At 39.6% G+C, this 22287-nt stretch overlaps 1 long non-coding RNA gene across 1 annotated transcript; it reads right to left on the reverse strand.

The window, feature by feature from the left end:
- Positions 1-12613: 12613 nt before the first annotated feature.
- Positions 12614-18358, reverse strand: LOC122213397. Its single transcript, XR_006199492.1, has 3 exons — positions 18261-18358; positions 16879-17078; positions 12614-12739 (listed from the first exon to the last, which is right to left on the reverse strand). It is a non-coding gene; the product is annotated as an uncharacterized LOC122213397 (long non-coding RNA).
- Between the last annotated feature and the right edge of the window lie 3929 nt (positions 18359-22287).

Raw genomic sequence — 22287 nt, forward strand, 5'->3', positions numbered from 1 at the left:
TTCGAGCCCCGCGTCGGGCTCTGTGCTGACAGCTCAGAGCCTGGTGCCTATTTCAGATTCTGTGTCTCCCTCTCTCTGACCCTCCCCCGTTCATGCTCTGTCTCTCTCTGTCTCAAAAATAAATAAACGTTAAAAAAAAAAAAATCTGGGGATGGATACTAGATAGTAATTTTGAAAAAAAAAAAAAAAAAAAGAATCACCTGTGGTGCTGATTGAAAATACAGACACTTTGGCATAACAGCACAGTACTGACTGGATGGTTTAAACAAGGGCACGTCTGGAAATCCAAGATCCAGGTTAACAGCAGGGTTTGGTTTCTTCTGAAGCCTTTCTCCTTGGCTTGTGGGCTGCCGCCCTCTTGTTGCCTCTTGACATGATTTTTTTTTCCCTGTCCTGTGTGCCCTTGGTCTCTCACTGTAAGTGTCCTAGTCTCTTCTTATAACGATGCCGATCAAATTGGACTAGGGCCCACCTTAACAGCCTCATTTTATCTTAATTATTTCGTTAAAGCGCCCGTTTCCAAATACAGTCACATTCTGAGTGAGTTGAAGTTAGGGTTCAACAGAGGAATTGGGGGAGGACACAGTTCAGTCCTTAACTCCATCTGGGACCCCCTGAAACAAAATTTCTGGGGGAGGGGTTTTCGGGGACTCATCCATTTCACCGGCTAGGAGTTCTGGTTGAAGAATAATATCCCAGGTAAGTTTTATCAAGCAACGTTTGACCAAGAATCAGAGTTACCTGAAGAACTTGTTAAACCCTCCGAGTTTCTGATTTGAGAAGCAAGGAGCTCCTGATTCTGCCTTTCTAACAAGCAGCTATTCTTAAGAACCACCACCTTAGACAAATCCCTAAAGTCCTCTGGGAAGCAGGGACAGTGGTAGCACGCTCCTCGTGTGGCTGTAGTAAGGATTTCCTGAGATCAGGAGGCAAAATCTCTTGAAGATCTAGAGCCCTGGATTAGGGGGAAATGAGTTATAGCGATGCATTTTCTACAACCTGTGAAACAGGAAACAAAGTCAATGTCTTTTCATAAACAGAAAAGCACTGACTTAAAAAAAAAAAGAACTTTCCCCTGATTCTGTACTTGACAGTCCGTGAAGTGTACTTCTGTCTTGTCCCCATAGTGGTCTTTATTGAATAGGACCATATTAGATCCCCTGAGGCTATTTCCCCAGATGTGTTGGGGGTTGAAGATCAAATCTACATATTTTGGGGATGGAATGGAGTTGAACGAGCCACAAATTATGTGATTAAGCCTTCATTCTCCCGAGAAAGTGCTTTCTTTTTCTTGTTACAACTAAAATTCCTGAGCCATGAGTTATTTTGATGCCGGTCATGTTAATAAACATGTAAACAAAGTCTTACAGAAAGAGAAATCAATAGCTTGTTACTTTTTTTTTTTTTTTTTTTTTTTTTTTTACAAATCTCTGAAGCACTTCCATGACTCACTCTTTCTGGCATATTAGAAATCTAGAATTTAGCCAATCCAGATAAATGGAGAAGTCCTAAGAAAATGGACCCTTCTTTATACAGCAGTTTCATAAGGGTCTCCCCTTAAAAATCAATACTTGGTAATTTTCTTTTTTTTCTGAAATCAGATGTAAGTGATTGGTTGGTAAGTGATTTTAAAGGTCTTGTTTATAATAATGGGACCCTAAGCTAATGACTTTATTGTCTTAACTAGCAGGTTGGTACATCACTTGGGAGGCCAAGAAATTACCTGGGAGATGGTTTCTGCTGTTGTGTGCTCTTCAACATGTTATTTCAGAGCTTCATGTCTACTTTAGTGCTCTGCCTTTAAAAACACTAGCTGCTAGGACTTAGGTGAGCACTAAATGTGTGCAAAGTCACCACTCTCCTCTCAGTGAAACATAATAGCTTCATATGTGGTAGGTGTTTTGTTACTTATATGATAACACGCTGGAATGTGTTGTCATTATTATTTTTTTGTTCACTTTAACTTTTCCTCTCCTTTTTTTCCCCTTGCTTTCTTTGGTCTTACTAACTGAACAATCAAAACATGAGGTCTGTTTTCACTTAGGGTATTTTGTCCAGCAACATTGTGAGTAAGCTTTTTGTTTGTTTTTTAAAGTTAGAATGTTAAAAAATTTATTTTGAAAGAGATAGAGAATGCAGGGAAGAGAGAGAGGGAGACAGAAAATTGCAAGCAGGCTCTATGCTGTCAAGCACAGAGCCTGATGTGGGACTTTGAACTCATGAACCGTGAGATCATGCCCTGAGCCAGTATCAAGAGTCAGGCGCTTAACCGACTGAGCCACCCGGTCACCCGTGTTTTGTTTTTAAATCGTGAAATGATAAGAAAACTGAGACCCAGACTCTAAATATCCAGACCAAGGTCAACCAGCTGGTTGTAACAGAACTGAATTTGAATGCAAGATTTTGACTGCAAATGCCATTCTTTTGGGTTTATGCTCTTCCAGTTCTTGGATTTAAGGTTAACAGTTAGTTATTGGGTTCAGTGTTGAAAACTGGTACAGGGAAAATGCACACTGGTGTTAATTTAGGGACAAAGCATCCAGCTGCCTAGTAGGTTTCTGTGTCTCATCAAAAATAGTCTTTGGCTGTTGGGTTTATTAATAAATCTGCCAGAGAGTCATCAGATTTACACGTGAACATTCCTGGTTAAGAGGTAAAGTATGGTGGAGAAGAATAAGTTAGTTGAAAACTGAGATGTGGTATTCAAAACATCTAATCAGACTGGATCCTGGGGTGTTAACCCTTTAGTGGCTGTATTGAAGAAGTTCTGGACAGCTCGCGTAGAGGTTGGATACGTGGGAGCTTAGAGCAATGGCTATTTGCCAACTAATAGGTAATTAAATAGTTTAACCAATGGCATAGCAAAAACCACGTGAACAGGGTGGATATCTACCCAGGTTGAAAGCTTGGGTCCCTAAATAGCCCATTCCCTTGGATAGTTGATGAAAATTGATGTTTGTGGTGCAAAGACAAATTTGCAGCACCAAAATTGTTAATTTTCCTGGGCTACCAAGAGCTGTGAAATAAAGGTTAAAATTAGGGTTTTAAACTAAAAATGTCAGCTATTCTTAACCATAAGTATGCATCATCATTGCCTATGCAGTTTTCCCAAAATTCATGTGCCTTTGAATTTTGCTATGACTCTGATTCAGTAAGTGTGGGCTGTGGCCCTGGAATCTACGTTTTTAAGAGTCTTCCCTAGATGCGTCTGCTATATTGGATATCTCCTGTTTTACCCTCTAGATGTGCACTCAACTTTTTTTCTTAGTCATGCTTTAGTCTCAGGAGGCCAAGCTCTGTGAACTGCCTTGGTGAACTCCCTTGATATCTAGCTTCCTGTTGAGAGAAGCCAATGGGAAGCTGTGGTGGAATGTGGGAGGAGGCAAGGAGAGGGAGGCTGGTCTATTTTATTTCCTTGTCTCCTTACTTAAGGGATCATTTTGGACTGGCTTTCCTTTGACCAAAGATCATAGCTCCTTCGAAGGGGGCCCTCTTCATACGTCTCTTTCTTTCCAAGTTCTTGTAACTGTTCTCTCTTTTGGCCCCTTCCAGCAAAGGGGCGGTGACAACTCTGTTGGCCCTAACATCAGGGCACTCTCACAGCTTTTACCATTTTCTTACACCCTTGTAAACATTTTCTTTAGTAAAACTATCCCCATTATTCTATTTGGACTGTGCCATTTATTTCCTGGTGAGACCCTTTCTTTTTTTTTTTTTTTTTAAATACATGAAATTTATTGTCAAATTGGTTTTCATACAACACCCAGTGCTCATCCCAAAAGATGCCCTCTTCAATACCCATCACCCACCCTTCCCTCTCTCCCACCCCCCATCAGCCCTAACTTTATTCTCAGTTTTTAAGAGTCTCTTATGCTTTGGCTCTCTCCCACTCTAACCTCGCTCTCTTTTTTTTCCTTCCCCTCTCCCATGGGTTCCTGTTAAGTTTCTCAGGATCCCTGGTGAGACCCTTTCTAATAGGCTCTTACTTACCTATTTCCCCAACCTCTCATTGAACTTAGATGGCCTTTAAGAAACTTCCCGTTACCAATATTCTGACTCTATCCATAGCTCAGATAAGTCAGGTGGAATTCTGCCATGGTTGATTTCTCCGAGGTACAATGAGAGGTATGGAAAACCAGCTGGAATTCTAACATTACCTTCTAGCATCCTGCCCGCTTTGTGTACGATGTCTGAAGAAAGTCTGGCCAATTCTAGTCTGGCAAAGAACAAATGAATTGAGGATGATCCTAAGGAAAAAAAAAACCTTAAGTGAACTTTGTAAGTTTTATTCAAATAATACAATATGATTAAAATATAAGGGAGTTTGCTCCCAAGGACAAATACTTACAGAGGCCTTAACTAGGTCTCTGTTTGGCGGCAGAATTTTATGCCTCTCAGTATTTGCATGGTCAATTAATCCCTTAAAGTGATGACTAGTAGGCAATTTATTTGGACGGCACAAGAGGCTAATTGGTAATATTGTTACACAAAATCTTGTGGGCAAAAATTATGCCTGTCTTTTAAAAAAATGTGCCTTTGGTATTTGAAGGGAGAGCTCTAGTGCCTTGGGCCTCAGAGGAATTCAGCCTGCTGATGTCAGAATTAATGAAGAATATGGAAACTTAAGTGTAGGATGGATGGAGTGAAAATGCATTAAAGATTAACGACATAAGACTAGTAGGAGAGCCACATTTTCTGGTGATCAAAGACTCTGAGGCTTTCATCTGAAGTGCCTGGAAGAATGTGGGACATCTTGGAATTTGTCATATCGCCTTTGGTTGGATTTTATCAGCCTGTTATTCAGCAAGACGCTCCAAGATATATCCCCCTACCCTCAAGCTCTGATCTGTTCATTCATTCAACAAATGTTTTCTGAGTACCTACTCTGTGCTGGGCGCTCTCAACAAAACTGATGACAGTGATGAGTCAAACACAGACGTTGCCATGCACTAGGGTGAAATGGACAAGTTTTCTTAAATAATGGAATAAGTACACATTTACATTCTGGTGTAGAGTAATTATATTTCTTGTAATATTAAGTCCCAGGATAACAAGAAATCCTCCAGTTGTAACATACTCCAAAAGTTGGATGAACTATGTGAAGAAGCATTTGAATGTAGGAAAAAGTGAGGGAGACTCTCACAAGCTAGAAGAAAAAACCCTGAAAACACGCCGGACAGTAGAATATGGAAGCCCCACAACTAAGGTAGTGTTCTGAAGGAAAGCATGATGGAACTCTGAGAGTATCCAGCTAAATAATCTGGCTAAAGTTGGCCAGGCATGTGTTATGGCAGCTTCACTGGAGACCCTGTGTTTGGAGCGGACTCTGTGGGGCTGAGTTGGGCTGCTGCAGGTGCCGGGTGAGCAGTCCTCTCAGAAAGCTGACCATGTGGAAAGTTGCATGGGCCAGAGCGGTCATGGTGTGTGGGAGGGACTGAAGCCAGGTGATGACTACAGGGAGGATGAAAGGGAACTCTGTGCAGTTCCTGCCCGGCAAGCTAAGCTCATGAATGTTCCATCTTTATAGGCACCCACATTTGAAAAGCTGGGCAACTATTGAGGGTTTTAAATGGTATGATAACATTAGAAATGTTATTTTAAAAATCTCCTTCTTTCCACTTTGCATAGTAGGGGGTGCAGCAGGGTAAGCGTGGAAGATGATCTGGTGAGAGTGAGAGGGCAAATGTCTTAAATCCTCCTGGGAACCAGAACATCATAAACAGAACATCATGAGCGGCAGGGGTGGGGAGAGAGCCCCTAGCGAGGGATGTAGGACTCTGTCCAGTGCTTCTCTTTTAAGCCTGGTATTGCTCCATCATGAGCAGAAAACCTGCACTGTGCACGTGCATGGATTTTTCTAGTTGAAGCCTTTAAAAACAAAACATGAAATACAGGATAAACACCATAACAAACCATCACTACCATCAAAAGTGCATCTTTATGGAATGAAGAAGAAAAGTTTAGTTGCATTAAGTTCTAGAACAGAAGTAATGATGTATTATAGCTATAAATCGATTTCAGAATTAATGTAGAGCAAAGGTTTTTTTTTTTTTTTTTGGTTTTGTTTTGTTTTTTTTTTTTTTTTTAATTTTTTTTTCAACGTTTTAATTTTATTTTTGGGACAGAGAGAGACAGAGCATGAACGGGGGAGGGGCAGAGAGAGAGGGAGACACAGAATCGGAAACAGGCTCCAGGCTCCGAGCCATCAGCCCAGAGCCTGACGCGGGGCTCGAACTCACGGACCGCGAGATCGTGACCTGGCTGAAGTCGGACGCTTAACCGACTGCGCCACCCAGGCGCCCCTGTTTTGTTTTGTTTTTAATCATTCCTCCACCCTGCCCTAATTAATTTTTCACCATTGCTTCTCCTGGAACCATTTTGCCTCAGCCCCTAATGATAGAGATCCTTCCCCTCCTTTCCATGTTTTCATTTGGCTGATTGTTATTTCTTTCAGACTTTAACTTAATAACAAAACTAACACCATCGGGGGGTTATGTCACATCGCTATGCCAAGCGCTTCTAGGCAGAACTAATTTTTTAGTTCTTAACAGCGAATGTGAGATAGGGGCTTACATTCCCAACTGCAGATGAGAAAGCAGACTCAGGCAAGCCGTATCACATGGTAAAAGTCCAATAGTTAGTGATAATAGAACAAAGATTTAAACCCAAGCATTCCCCACACACGTAAACACACACACAGACACACACACAGACACACACACACACACACACACACACACACACCAAACAAACAAACAAAGAAAAACATTAGTTGATTTAGGCAAGTTTAAATTGAATATGTATCAGCTGGGATCTTGTTAAAAAACAAATGCTGCCTCTGTGAGCCTTTGGCTGAACTGTGGACCCCATTTCAAGTCGCACTCGTATGTGCTAGGCTTTCTGTGAATATTTATTAAATAAAGCAATGAATGAAAAAGATCAAGGAAAGAAAATGCTAAGATATGTTAATGATTTCTTTGTTTGGAGATCCTGTTTTTGCCTTGCACTTTTAATTGTCTGAGTTGTAATTTTTCAGCTAAGTATGGATAGGGCACCATGGAAGATGCATGAATGAGATGTGACCTCTCTTCTGGGCTGGAAGCCCGAGATGGCAGGCAGGCAAGGACTCTGGCTCAGCGGTAGATTCCTGGAGTACAGTCGCTCCCAGCCAGCTTTCCCTACCACTAGTCATCACGAAAGTAACTACCGGTGCCAATCTTGGTGCTAAGAAGTGTTTTTTACATGTGCCATTTCACTTGTTTCCCTCAATATCCCCACACTCAAGATGATTTTGCTTTCCCCCTTTTACACATGGAGACACTGTAGCAGAGAGCAGTTAAGTAGCTTACCCACATACATAGCAAGGCTGACATTGGAATCCAAGTGGTTCTAATCCAGAGCCCCATTCATTTACCATTATGCTCATCTTGGCATCTGGAACCATAAAGTAGCAAATACAGAGAGTTTTTTTTTTTTTTTAATTTTGAGAAATACTGAAAATTTAAAGCATAGAAAACTATATAAAAACACTGGGATATTGACATCAATAAAGACTTCCTTTTGTCAGTCTTATTTCACATTTTTTAATGTAAAAGAAACAAAACAGAACAGGCAATGTTGCATTCCTTTTACCCCTCCATATTCCCTTTTCATCTCCCACTGACTCCTAACTTAGGGAGGCATACTTGGAGTCATTGTTTTCTATTTCTAGAAATTTTTTTCTATTTTCTCTTTTCTATTTCTAAATAATATATATAGTACTGTTTGGGTCCACAAAAGATTCAGAAAGTATAATGTGCTGTATGTACACTTTTTTCACTTGGCATTATGTTTTTAATATCTGTGCTGCATGTTATAGGTATAGCTATTTCCTTTTAAATTCAACTGCACTCCCCCTTAATTATCTATTCTACTATTGGAAGATGTGTAGGTTTTTATAATACAATTTCATGATTGCTGGTGTAAACATTCTCAAACAGTTTTCTGGGATACAAGTGCAAGAATTTTTGTAAGGTATATACTTAGGAACGGAAACGTTGGGTTGTAGATTATGTCCTTTCTAGAAATTACTGATATGTCGCCAAATTGTTCTCAAAAGTTGTTGCAGCAACTCAGTTCGTTCTGGAAGCATACACTGTTATCAGCACTTTATGAAGTCAGACATTTTTCGCCCTATTTGAGTGTATGAAATACTGTGCTGTCATTACTTTCATTCGTAATACTTAGGTTGCTACTTGAAGTTGAGCTGTGTGTATGTGTGTTTGTGGCTGTTGGGTTTCTAATTTGCCTGTTTGTATCATTGGCTCATTTTTTTTTCTAACTCATTTGTAGAATTTCTTATTTTTTCTGAATACCGTTTCCTATTTTTGTATGTGTTAAAAAATATCCGTATCCTGTTGCTTCTTTATATTAATCTTTTAAAAATTTAATTATTTATTTTGGAGAGAAAGAGCACGAGCAGAGGAGGGACAGAGAGAGAGAGGGAGACAGAGAGAATCCCAAGCAGACTTCACACTGTCAGCACAGAGCCTGACGTGGGGCTCAATGTCATGAACCATGAAATCCTGACCTGAGTGGACATCAAGAGTTGGATGCTTAACCAACTCAGCCAGGTGCCCCTATATCAATCTTAAGTTACTCGTAAGCTTTTCATTTGGGTGAGTTTTGTTTTTTCTTTTGCAAATTGTATTTTCCCTGTATTAAAGTCTTCTTTGTAAAGGCACAATAACAGAATGTTTAGGAGCTTCATTTCTGGAGCCAGGCTGCCCTGAGAGGCAAGCTGGGTTGTCACCTCCTGTCCTAGCCCATCCATCTGATCTTACCCATTGCATTCATGAAGACCTTCAGTAGATGTTGAACAGTAGAAGTGACTGGAGGTGGAGTCAGTGGATTTCCTTATGAAGTAGAGGTGCTATCATGATTGGGGATTATAGAATTCTTTTTTAGGCCTGCTCTGTGTAGCAGGTGCTACGGTAAGAATAGCTTTAGGTGCTGGTGCTTCATCCTCATACAGGTTTTGGTCAAGTGATCATTTGCAGGGAGAGTCACACTTTTGTGAGAATAACAGACTCACGTCTGAAATGCTGTCCACTATTTTAGGTCTGCTACTAACTTGCTGCTTGATTTCATGGGTTTTTTGTGGTTGTTGTTTCGTTTTGGTTTTTTTTTTAGTTGCAATTATAGTTATCAGTGTCCCTCACTAGACGCATGCGGATAATGCCGAAGTCAACGTTATTGTTCCAAAGCCCAAAATAGTATCTGGCATTTTTTAAGGTAGAGGTTTAGGAGATCCTAGAATGATTAAATTAATGATCTCACTTTACCTCTGTGTTGAATAATATCTGTAAAATGAGATTAGTGGAACTTGGTCTACCTTCCATGATGAGTTGGGAAGTTTATAACAAATAATGTGTTTGAAAAGCTACTCATGGTTCATGACAACCACGGTTCATGGTGGATAACAGCAGGCAAGGAATCACAAGTAGGTGGTAAGTTTGCCTGTTTTCAGCACTAGAATGTGAATTCTATGAGAACAGCAATCTTGTCTGACTTGTCTATGGCTGTGACCCAGGCACCTAGAATCCTTCCTGGAACACAGATATTTGTTAAATAAATGGAGCAGAGTATAATTTAATCAAGATATCTTTAGTAGACTCAGAGAAAGTGAAGGAAAATAGGAAGTTGAATTCATTGGTCTGCTGTGTGAATTTCAAGAGGAGTCAGAGTTTATATGGGAAAAGTAGAAAAGAAGAAAGTAGAAGAAAAAAAATAGATGTGAAAACTGTAAATGAGAATGAAGGAGACATTGTCTAGGACTTAAGAAAATCCTAGACTGAGAGGTCAATTTGATGTTTGGGGTTGTCTTTCAAACTTAATAGAATCGATTAAATGACCAATCTGATTGCATAAAACTGGTCATTAAGACGGTAAGGGAACCACAATTTAACTGTAAATGCTTGATTTAGTATTTGTAAGTCTATGAAAAGAGATAAGAGCCAAAAGTCTGTATCTCTCTGACCTTTTGCATTCTGCAGAAGTGTTTTAAGAGTTGGATAGTTGCCTATTCTCTGAAAACAATAATAATGTGTACTGAAGAACTTTGAATTTATACTTGGATTTTGTCTATCCTGACACTCTGTATTCTCATAAAAGTGGCTTTAGTAGGCATCTGTTGTTTTTGTTTGCTTACATGCATTTTTTTTTTCTCTCCTAACAATATCCCAATTTATTCTGGGGAATAACCTCCTAGTCTCATACATTTGATTTGTGTGAGGATGGACTACTTTTTTATCTCCAGAAGTGGCCATGTGACCCAGGCCAGGGCAATCAACATAGACTCAGAGATGTAGCACAAGACCCAGGATAGGCAAAGACACACAGTCTTGGAATGTTGGATCTGATTGTTGTGAAGAGAAAGTCATTCTTCAACTAGGCCTCCTGCATTGACTCTTATTCAAAAGAGAGAAACTACCCAAGAGAAGAGGACCCAGAGGAATTGAAGATCACAGAGAAAAACTAAATCCTGATGATGTTGTTGAGCAGCTGAATTCTTTCTTGCTTGAAGGTCTTCTAGTCATTGCATTCAGGTCAGCCAGGAAATTCCTACTTCATTGAATTTCAATGGGGGTTCATTTGCAATTCAGACGAGTCTTGATTAATATATTTTGATTTCAAAAAAAAAAACAACTGTTCAATGGCATTGACTCTTGAGAGCAAAATCTTCAGACATGGGCTAGTGAAAGTCAGGAATATCTCTCATACACCTTATATTAGGTGATCAGTTATTGAAAACATATCTGTAGAAACTTAACTTCTCATCGGTGTTTGTGTACCTATAGCTAGAGGTGATTGCATATGAATAATTGGAATTAGATAATCCCAAGGCTGTTTCCAGGTCAAAAAATGTAAAATTCTGAGACAGCTTTTCTTGTAATGACCTCGTGTTCTCTCCTGTATTTTCTGGCAGCTTCTGATGACCAAGGCTACCTCTTATAAAGTTCCCGACTCTATTCCACCATTTATCCCTCCTCTCTGATCTCTGCCGAAGCTGTCTAAGGTCCTGATAACACAAGGAGGCACTGCTACTATGATATTGATGATGAAAGTAGCTACCATTTTGAATCCTCACAATACTAAGAATTTCACACAAGTCATTTCACTTAATCTTTCTAAGAACGCAGCGAGGCAGGAAATAATATGTAATGTGTAATCATTGATCCAGCATGAGAATCTTGGGTTTATTCAGTTTAACTTACCTACCCTGCAAGCACAGGTAACTTCTCCATCATCACCCTAATTAATGTCCAAAGTCTCATTACCATTGGAGGAACATACAGATTCCTACGTAATTGAGAGGTATGTTCATGGAGGTTCCCTGGGCCAAAAGAATTGAAATCTATCAAGTGTTTTACCATAAATACATATCACTCCTGCTAGGTGTTTATAGGCGATGCTTTATTTGTTTTGCTTTCAAGGGAAGATTGCCTTACAAGTTCTTCCTTCAGTGATAGCTGGGTATTTAGTGATGAGGGTGACAGATCATCTATGTGACCCACTAGTCTGTGTGAACAGTGCCACTCCAAGTGATCATTCCATGAGTTTGCATACCTGGATCCTTCTGGGTAGGTGATCTTCAATCTTTTAAGGAAGTTGTTCCTAGGCTCAGATTCCAGCCTCCCAGATTCTAGCCTACTTTAAAAATTTTTTTAAAGTAATTCTTCCACTTTCCTTTGATCCCTTTGCTGCCTCCTCCTTCTCCGCCTTCTTATTCTTTTTGCAAATGTTTTCTCTTCTTATTCTTTCACAGTTGACAGGAAGGAGTCAAACTCATAACACAAATTGTTAGCAACCACAAGAAAGATGTCTTGTCTTGAAAATCAAGAACATAAACTTGAAACCATGCCAGAAGGTGAAAAGAAATTCTTAGAATTAATCTTCCAATTTCATTAAAAAAAAGAAAAGGGAAGGAAAAGGATTTGGCTTTCCTTATTAAAACATTGTGAATATTCTTCTAAGAGCATTTCAATCTTCATTTTACAGATTAGGAAACTGAGGCTCAGAGAATTTAAGTAATGAATGAAAGATTACAGAGTTAAGAAGCTATAGAATCAAACCTAGTTGGGACTGAGAATCAAACCCTGCTATTATCCACTAAGCTTACAGGAAGTGGAAGGATGTGGCCCATGTAATTTTTAGGAAAACGATCCTAGAAAAATTTTACAAACGATCGGTTTTGGAAAAAAATATTTTAAAAAATAAATCAGGATTTGTCAGATTCTCTTTTCCACATGTTGTTAGGGAATGAGCCAATAAAACGTTTAGAAGTCCATGTAAATCTCTAAAAAATATATAACCAACACATAATAGTCCCTCATGGTAAATATTGTTCTCTGAAATTCTTAGTTTATAGCCAAGCCCCTAGGCATTTGTTTTCACTCTAAGTTTAAAAAGGACTTTGATATGTTCTGTATATAACTTTAGTGATTAAACTTTGCATCCAATACCTGTTTATAACCCTTTCATAGCTTTATTTCTCAATATCTAGTGGGCTATGTGGTTAACTATTTTAAATAATTTTAGTCCTTATATATAGCTACGAACATACTACCTTGTGATCCTGTAGAAAATGGAAATAATTCTTTCCATATGAACGTTATTGGCTTTTCACATTTCCCATGAAAATTTTGGATGAATAGGAAGTTTCTCCTCATCGCTCTTGATGTGTCTTTCTGCTTCGTTTCTTGTGTCAGGATATAGGAAACAAAGGGATATGTATTTAATATCATAAGAGAATATAGCCACATCCAAAGTAAAATAGTTAATTGCACAAGGTTCAACTTGCACAGGAATGACTTACCAACTTGATAGTGAAATCTGCTTTTAGTTAAGAATTTCCAGCTGCAGAAACTGAGTATCACTTTGTACAGAAAGTTTGATTTTCAAAATAAGGGAGTGCCTGATAGCTTGTTGTAGAACTACGTGCCTTTTCTAGCCAGTATAAATTGTCGCTTCTAAGTTGCTAACATTTCTTGTGCTGTACATTTTCTTTCATGGCCTGAGAACTAAGGCACCGGTGGGATGGAGGTGCAAATGTTTCATATTGGAGCTGGATGTAGACAGTATGTCAGTTGCTATACTCTGGATGTTAGAAATAGTATGGACAGGTCAGGTTCAAAGCGCTGGATTCCAGCTGGCATTAGAAATGTGTCTCCATATTCTTTCCACAGAGTGAAGAGGGTTTTGTCTTATTTGGTTTTGTTTTGCTTCAAGTCCGTCATAAAAGTCTCCTTATGATATAGTGGTTGTTCTGAAGTTAGGAGAGAGAGCTAATGTGAAGAATGCCAAAGTGAAAATGAACATCTAACATGACAAGCTAAAAAGGTAAAGAATTCCTTTAAGATTAATTCTGATGACAATTAATGTTCAGAGGTATCAAAAATCCAAGAATGATAACAGGATGATTTGGATTAAAGTCTCCTCAGGAGGGCAGAAAAAAAATAGAGGACTTAGGTGACAAGGACAGCTTATATAATGTAGCTGCCTAAATAGGTGATACAACCCTAGGTAAACGCCTTGAGCCACTACATACAGTATTGTTAGGTTATATTTAGAACGTGAACTCATTCCTACGGCTGTTATTGGCAAGTGGGAATAGTCTAAAATTCAGCATGGTTTTATCCGAAGAGCACCTGGGGATGTGGTTCAGAGATGTGGAGGCCATGTTTTCTCCTCCAATGGCCTGCTGATACTTCAAACTCAACCTGTCCCAAATGCAATTGAGTATTATTCTCCCCCAAATTTGCTTCCTCCTGAGTATTCTCTATAAAGTTGTAGGGAAAGGGAAACACCACTGTCAGGATCAGTGTGGGTAATGTACCCCCTTAGCTTTGAGCCTGGCACATAGTAAGCGCTCAGTAAATAGAGAACTCAGAGTGATAATGATTACCATATATCACTGCTTTTACTCTTTTAAGAATTTTATGAGGTGAGCACCTGGGTGGCTCAGTCAGTTAAGCATGCAGCTTTGACTCAGATCATGATCTCATGATTTGTCGTTTTGAGCCTTGTGTCAGGCTCTGTGCTGACGGCTCGGAACCTGGAACCTGCTTCTGTGTCTCCCTTTCTCTCTGCCCCTCCCCCACTCGTGCTCTGTCCTCTCTGTCTCTCAAAAATGAATAAACTTAAAAAAGAAAAAAGAACTTTATGAGGTAAGTACTACGATCACTTCCATTTTTAGAGGAGAAAACTGAATGTCACCGAAATGAGGTGGTTGAACCAGACAATGGTTTGCAGGCTTCAGACTAGGTGGCAAGCTGAGGTCTCTCTGAGTGCAGAGAAAGCCTGTACTGTTAACCAGTAATCTCTACTGCTTCTCAAGAGTGTCTAATATGATTGGATAAAGGCAGTGAAGTGGGAAGAGGTTATGATTTCCACATTCTTTTTAACTGGTCCAAAAGACTTGCTACTATGCTTTGGGTTTTGAAAGTTTCCGACACCACTCTGCTGTAGTTTGAATGTTCTTCTCAACTGGAGAGAGAGGGGACCGCGTTAGCTATTAAGTCGGATACATGGCCATATTATATTTTCTGAGTGAACTTTTTAGCACTTCAAAGACTTGAAGTACAGTTTAATGGTGTTCTAGCTGCCAGTGGAATTAAAAGTCGAGTGCTATTGTGTACTGGGTTTTGTCCCCCCCTTCGGCTGCTATTTAGAGAAGTAATTATTCTACTTGAGGCTTGCAAGGATGTGTGTACCATGGAACAAACAATAAAGATAGACCTCTTGAGGGGTGCCATGTATTATTTATTTCCCTTTAATATTTCTTACTGAGAACAACTCACTGCCTATGTTTTCTGACCCACTATAACTTTTTCTTTAGTAGAAAGGTAAAAAGACCTTAGATCTAACTCTCTGAAATTTATACCATCAGTAAATCATGCAGTAAACAGCAAAAAATATCTTCTAGTCCTTAAGGTTGCCAGTACAGGGAAGCAAAATCAGAGTTAGCTATTGCCAGGCACTGATTAAACACCCCCAAAATGGTCATGCTCCATTGAGGCTTATGGGGTAGACCAAACGGACTAACAATTGCCCAATGAGGAATTTATCCCCGTTCTATGGCCCCTCCATTTGGATATATGAAGGGGTAGACATCTTTCTCCTGTTTAGATTTCCCACGTAGTTCTTGTCTTTTGCCAATTGAGATTTGGGCGTTGTTGTCCTCACCTACGTTTCTGCTTTCTTCCCTTTAATCACGTGTGCTGAGTAATCATTATGTGCTAGGTTCATGCAGGGAGGGGACTAGGGGGTGGATAAGAGGTACAGGTCCTGGCCTTGAGGAGTGAACTAACTAGTGTTCTATCTTCTGTATTATTATTTTTTAAATGTTTATTTTATTTTGAGAGGAAGAGAGAGAGAGGGCGTGAATGGGGGCAGGGCGGAGAGAGACAGGGAGAGGGAGAATCACAAGCACAAGCAGGCTCTGTGCTCTCAGTGCAGAGCCCCACACAAGGCTGGATCTCATAAACCATGAGACCATGACCTGAGCTGAAATCAAGAGTCAGACACTCAACTGACTGAGCCACCCAGGCACCCTTGTCTTCTGTGCTATTAACACAACTCCTGGTCTGAGACCTTCAGGAGATGCTTAGTAGGTATTGATTAACTTGATATGGTTAAGAATGAGGCGAGAAGGTGATGACACCGATTTCTTCCCGGTAATAACCAGGAGCAGCTTTCTGAATTATCTCCACCTGTGGCATATGGAATAGGCGCTGCCGCAGTTTTAACTCCTAAGTCAGTAGTATTGTGTTCTGGGAGACATGAGTCAGATAGGTAAGAATGGGTGACGGGAACTGAGCTATAAGACAGCAAGAAGTTGTGGGATTTGTGGTAACCGAAGATGGCAAGCTATGTCCAAAAGCATCCAGAAACAAATGTCTGAAAATAAAACAAAACAGAACAAAACAGCATCTACAGGCCTGTAGGCTGCTGGATCATGGGCTCTGATTGTAAGAGAAACTGGGGCAAGTTCAGAGGAAAGCATTGTGGATATCAGGGGATCAATCATGTCTTAAGGGAAATAGTAGGAGCTGGATACGTTCATCCTATGTAAGTGAGATCTCAGACAGAAGATACTATTTTCTGCAGATATCTGAAAGACTGATCGGAGTGGCATATGACTTACTCAGTGTCTAAGGCTAGTATTTGGAATTCAGAGGGAGAGAGAGAGATTTTGTTTGAATAAATTTATTTGAGTTTTTCAATAGATGGCGATAAATAATGAATTCCTGTCCCTGAAAGTGTTATGACTTAGCCTGAAGAACTTACAGCTGGCATGTTGAAGAGGGGGCTGAAATTGAAGATATTTATGATCTGTATCAATTTTTCTGATTAATAATTCTATGAAGGTCAAGGTGCAGAGAAACATACTGCATACATGGATAAGTGTGAGCATCTTTTTACAAACAGTTGCATGGAAATAGAGTAAATGGGCAATTTGTCCACTATGCCAGTTGTGTACTGGATAGGTACTGAGTGGAGTTACAGATGCCTTGAGTCTTAGGAATCTGTTACATCTCAAGACTGACATGTGTAGACAACTGGAAAAATATTATGGACCTCATTTCTTAACTGTAATCAGTACTGATGAATATTCAGAAACACATTCACCCTATTATTAAATAAATAATAGCTGTAAAGTCTAGAGAAAAAGACATGAGTAGGTTAACTGCCTGGTGAATTAGTTATATATCATAGCATAACAAATTACCTCAAGCCTTTGTGGCTTGAAACAACAATAATTATTTATTATTTCATGGCTTCTGTCTATCTGGAATCCCCTGAGTGGCCTGGCTGAGTAGTTCTGATTCAGCACACCTTATGAGGTCATAATCAACATATTCGCGTTGGTAGGCTTGACTGAGTCTGGAGGACTTGCTTCCAATGTGGTTTCCTCACTTGGCTGGCCTGTTGGTGTTAGCTGTTAGTGAGAAGCCTCAGTTCCTTCCCACTTAGTCTTCTGCAGAGGTCTCTCTCAGTGTTTTCACAGAATGGTGATTAGCTTTCTGTGGACTACCCTATTCAAAAGAAAGCAAGACAGAAGCCGCAACATCTTTATTGACCTCAGAAGTCACCCTCCTTTATATTGCATTATCCTATTGACTGAAAAGGCCAGTCCTATCATCGTAGGAAGGCACTACACAAGGATATAAATGTAGAAGGCAAGAATCACTAACGACTGTCTTGAGCCTGTCTACCACATTTCTTCAGCCCTAGTCTCGTGGATTCATGTCTCAAATAGGCCTCCACATTTGAAATATCTTAGCCAAGGAAAGCTTCATCATTTTTAATTCCATTTTAGGTTTTTGGGGGGTTTTGTTGTTGTTGGTTTTTGTAAGTTTTTCATCCTGAAGTCAGGCTTTATAAGGGTGTTTTGAGGGACGTCTTGACAGCTTCCATCCTGGATCTCTTGCGGTGCAATTCCTCACAAAGTCTTTGGTACTTAACAACCAAAGGACACATGGGTTGGGAAAAACTCCCAAAAGCAGATGCTGAACAATCTAATATTATTGGTCCTTTGTTTTAAAATTTTAACTAAGGGTTGAAAATGTTCAGCTCTTACAATTTATATGTGATTAAAATATATATACATTTAGAGAGAGAAATTAATAGGTTATCCACCCAGCAAATTATACATACATGAAATTCATGTTGTCCTTCATTGGCTTCTGATAATTAACCTACTGTGCAAATCCTGACCAACTCTGCTATTTTCTTAGTAAGAGAGTCCTAAAAGGAAGGTTTTACTGAGTTCACTCCATGAGCTTTTTGATGGGTTTACTAAACCTATCAAAGAATTGCTGTGTCAGAATACATCATTTTTTAAAAATAGGTACTTGGATGAGATATTTTTGTTTTCCTGGTTACAATTCTGCAGCCCTGTTGGTGGCTAATTTTTTTTTTCTCTTCTACCACAGATTGTTATAGTATTTAACGTTTATGTGTTCTCTCTCAGTACCAACTGGGGCCATGGCCAAAATTCTGATTGGGAGTGGGTGGTGGGGTTGGAAACTATATATATGATGGCTGAGCAGCTGTGATCATCTATGTTTTTGAGGCAATAATCATGAATAATGCAAAGTTAGCTATTAAAATAGAATGGGGTATGACATCTTGTTGGGTGGGAATTTTAAGGAAAAGCTACAGTTTTAGAGTTATAATGATAATACCTATGGCTAGGTGTCAACGTTATTACTCACTGTGCACTCAGTTTGAGGACAAAAATGTAACATCTTTAATTTAACCCCTGAGGAGCAGGTGACAGAAAATCCATATGATGTTGTCTTCTTTGACAGATCTTCCCTAAATTGGGTCAGTGCTCTTGCTGAGTGGTCCCATAACTCCCTGTATTTATTTGCTGTTAGCAGTTATTATGACTCATTGACTCATTGGTATCCTTCACAAGAGTGTTGACTCAATGAGACAGGGTCACTATTAAATTTCCAGCAACTTCTTTCCTTTGGGTATCAACATGGCCACCAGAAAGCCCCAGAATTACTGAGAAGAGAGTTTCTTTTCTTCAGTGTTTCCACCACATATATTAGGCACTAAAGCACTTTGCTGTGATGAGACCCTCTAGAGTCACATGTTCTCCCAGGCAATTCTCTCTCGGTGGAGGGACAGAAGTATAGTAATTGACATGAGCTGTTGATAGGTTAAAGATCTGCCAAGGATATGGTACTTGACTTGGCTTGTATCAGAAGAGAGAAGGGGGAGGGGCGGGCATACCAACCCAGCAAAACGTAGGAGCAAAGACCTTTGTCTTTGGACAAATGGATATGGAGAAACTAAAGAGGCAAATAACTGGTAAAAGTGGGTTTCTAAACATGAATAGCACAACTTACCATTATGCCACATTATTCTCTTATAAATGCTATTTTATGCCATTCTTTATACCTTTATATACTAAGGCAATTTCCAACACTGGGTAGGGTAAGACATCTTCAAACCATCTGGAGAAGGCAGAAGGAGTTGATGTTTTTAGCATTGCATATATTGGTTGAGCAGATTCTACCCACCTGGGTGATAAACTTAGGTATAACAATAAAGCTGTTAAAGCAACAAAAGAAAGATAACAAGTGACTCAAGCGATTTCTGAAAATAGAAAGCAGATATATTAATCTACAAAGGCAACGATTTTTCTGAAATGAATCTCAAAACAAATTCACTTAGGGTTCTTACACAAAGGATATTGAGACAAAGTAGTATCTCATTGCTTACTCCATGGTTGTTCAAAGATTCAAATGTTGTTGGTTCATTGGCTCTACATTGTCCACAAAGGAAATAAGTAACAGGTATGTCACATATCACTTTAATTAGATAATCATATGGCTTTCAACCCCTCACCTCTACAGTGGCTGGTGTTCTTTCTGTCTTTCCCAAACACAATCATATATGATATTCATACATGTGCAAAAGCAGAACACCCAGCCTCTCCAGACATGTGAAATATTACATGATACCTGATGTGTTTAAAGGAACACTTGGTGTTAGTGTCTTTGCACTGAGGTCATTTTCTCTGTTGAAATTTTAAATGCATGCAAAATATCATTAACTAGTTCAGAATATGATTTATTATTAATTGCCACTAAGATTTACTGTAAGCCTCACTATGTGTCAGGCCCTGGAGCCAAGCACTTTAAAAGTGTAATCTAATTTAACTGACCAGTATTTGTATAAATTAATAGTGGTCTGGATAGAGGAGAGGCAATTTATTCATCTCCTTTCTTGGAACTCACATTAGAAAAGCAAGGTCATTACTTCCTTATCTCCCTGTTGAATTAAAATAAGTGGCTAGGACGTTGGTTTGTGCTACCTCTCCAGCCATATTCAGATGGTTCAGGAACAGTCTGCAACTGTGAGCAAGGTGGCTGTGCGTTTCTGTCCCTGCCAGATGTTTCTGGCCATACGCAGAGACGGGCAAATGTGTCCAGTGGAGCGGTCACCACTTGTACTGGTGGCATTGTCCTCAGCAGGTCAAACTAGCCTCACTGAGCAGTCGGGAAATTCTGGAGCTGCTCCCTGGTTGGGATAGTGGTTAGGGGCCCTCACTTAACACAATGGTTTAAGAAAGAAACAATGAGGAGCGCCTGGGTGGTTCAGTGGGTTAAGCGTCTGACCTCGGCTGAGGCCATGGTCTCACGGTTCATGGGTTCGAGTCCCATGTCAGGCCTATGCTGACAGCTCAGAGCCTGGAGCCTGCTTCAGATTCTGTGTCTCCCTCTCTCTCCACTCCTCCCCTGCTCACCCTCTGTCTCTTTCTCAAAAATAAATAAGCAGTAAAAAATTTAAAAAAATAAAAACAACAACAAATGAATTTTGTTCACATTTTAGCCATAGGGTGAAAAAGACCCAAATACTCAAAGTTTCTGAATCATAGGTACTGAGGTAATACGTGGTAAATAAATTCTTTAAAGTGACCAAAAACTGGTCAAATTTGGAACACTAGGTATCCACTTAAGGAATATTTCTTAGGCTACAACACAAATTCCCATTTCCCAACTGCCAGTGAGACCTCAGAACCATAACTATCCTTAATTTGTGTATGTTTTTATGGGTTAATGGCACTAAGGGACCGTGGCATGGGTTTCGTATTAATATTGATGTTGTAGCCTCAGCCGAAATAATTTTCATTCTATTTGGTCAGATATATTTCTGGTTATGTTACATAAATGTCACACCTTTGAGCATAGAGAGACGGTATGCTAAATGTTCATCAAATAAAAGAAGTTAAAAAAAAAAAGCCCAAAGAATTACCAGTCTGGGATTTTCACCTAGAAACATAATGATCCACGTCTCTGACTTGGCTTGCTCCACAGGAAGGTAGAATCACTTCTGGCCAGCTGTTGCTTCTGCAGCATCTTGTCTGTCGCTGGCAGGAGAAAATGCTTTTCCTTCCCCTCAGGCAGGAAAGAATTTGGAATTTGGGGAAGCAGTGAAGAAAAGGTCAAGCCTGATGGGAAAGGGCATATGAAACAGCTGGTGAATTCTACTTTTGCGCTTATGAATCACTGGCTATTTCATTTTCGAGAAAACGTTTGTAAAAGTCTCTGCAGTTTGTGTAAAAGTATTGGTCTTTGTTACTCAAAATTCACAATGTGAGTTTGCACTGAGGACCTCAAAGGTTCGTAACAGGTAATAATATTCAACTTTGTCAGATAAGGTGAAAGAACGAGTCACTTAGCTAGTGAGTGAACCTAGCTAACTGTCCAGCATTAAGATCTCAGCGGAGCTTTGACATTTGACTATTTCCTGTATTTAGTAACATTCACCAGTTGATTAAAACAATAACAGTAATGTTGTTTCTTTGGAAAAAATGACTCCCAGGTGAAGGGGAATGGGGTAGAAGTTGGAAGGTGGGTTATTGGTGAGGTAAAGATAGTCTGAGGAACCATGTTTCATGATGTGATTGGAAAGGAAGCACTCAACCTGTATTCCTCAGCTTTAGCAACTGTGATGGTCTCATTATGTACATTCTTCTCATCATCAGGACATGGATGTCATTTAATGTATGTGCTTTAGTAGACAGCTTTATTTTAGTGTAAATAACAACACGGTTAAGTGGAGTAATCACCATCTGGGATGGGACAAAATTAATAAAAATGATCCTCAAGGATCATTACCCTTCAATGATCCTCATCGTCTCAACACTTACCAAATCTGACACCGGTGTCTCTACCCAACTATGATACTTGGTATTTTCCAGAGTAAAAAGAAGGGGCAGAATTAAAAAAAAAAAAGAGGAACGACTTAGCATAGTGCTGGTTAGAAGCCAACCTTGCACTTAGAGACAAAGAAAGAGGAAAGAGGGGATGTCATTGAAAATGAATAAGGACTTTTGAAAGTTCTTTTCTTTATAAAAGCAGTGAGAAAACTGGACAGCATTGTCCAAATAAACTTTTTCAAAATTTTAAAAGCTAACAAAGGCTTGCAGCAATCTGGAGAATTTTCATTGAAGAAAAACAGGTAAATCTTCCTAAGAAGAGTGGGCTTTGTTATATTTTAACTTGCTCCCCTCCCATCTCCCTCTCTACAGCTCCGCAGTAACACTGAAAACCAGCAGACCACAATCTTGAGAGAATAAGGAGACAGAATATGGTCGGAGTTGCCTCACAGCCACATTCCTAGAGAATTAGCATTATTTCACCTGTTTGATAGTTCCTAGGATGACCCCAGTTATGAAGCTGGCCTTCTTTGACCTGACTTACAGCTCACCCACTGAAGAAA

Source organism: Panthera leo, chromosome A2, assembly GCF_018350215.1.
Source record: "Panthera leo isolate Ple1 chromosome A2, P.leo_Ple1_pat1.1, whole genome shotgun sequence".
Lineage (NCBI taxonomy): Eukaryota > Metazoa > Chordata > Mammalia > Carnivora > Felidae > Panthera > Panthera leo.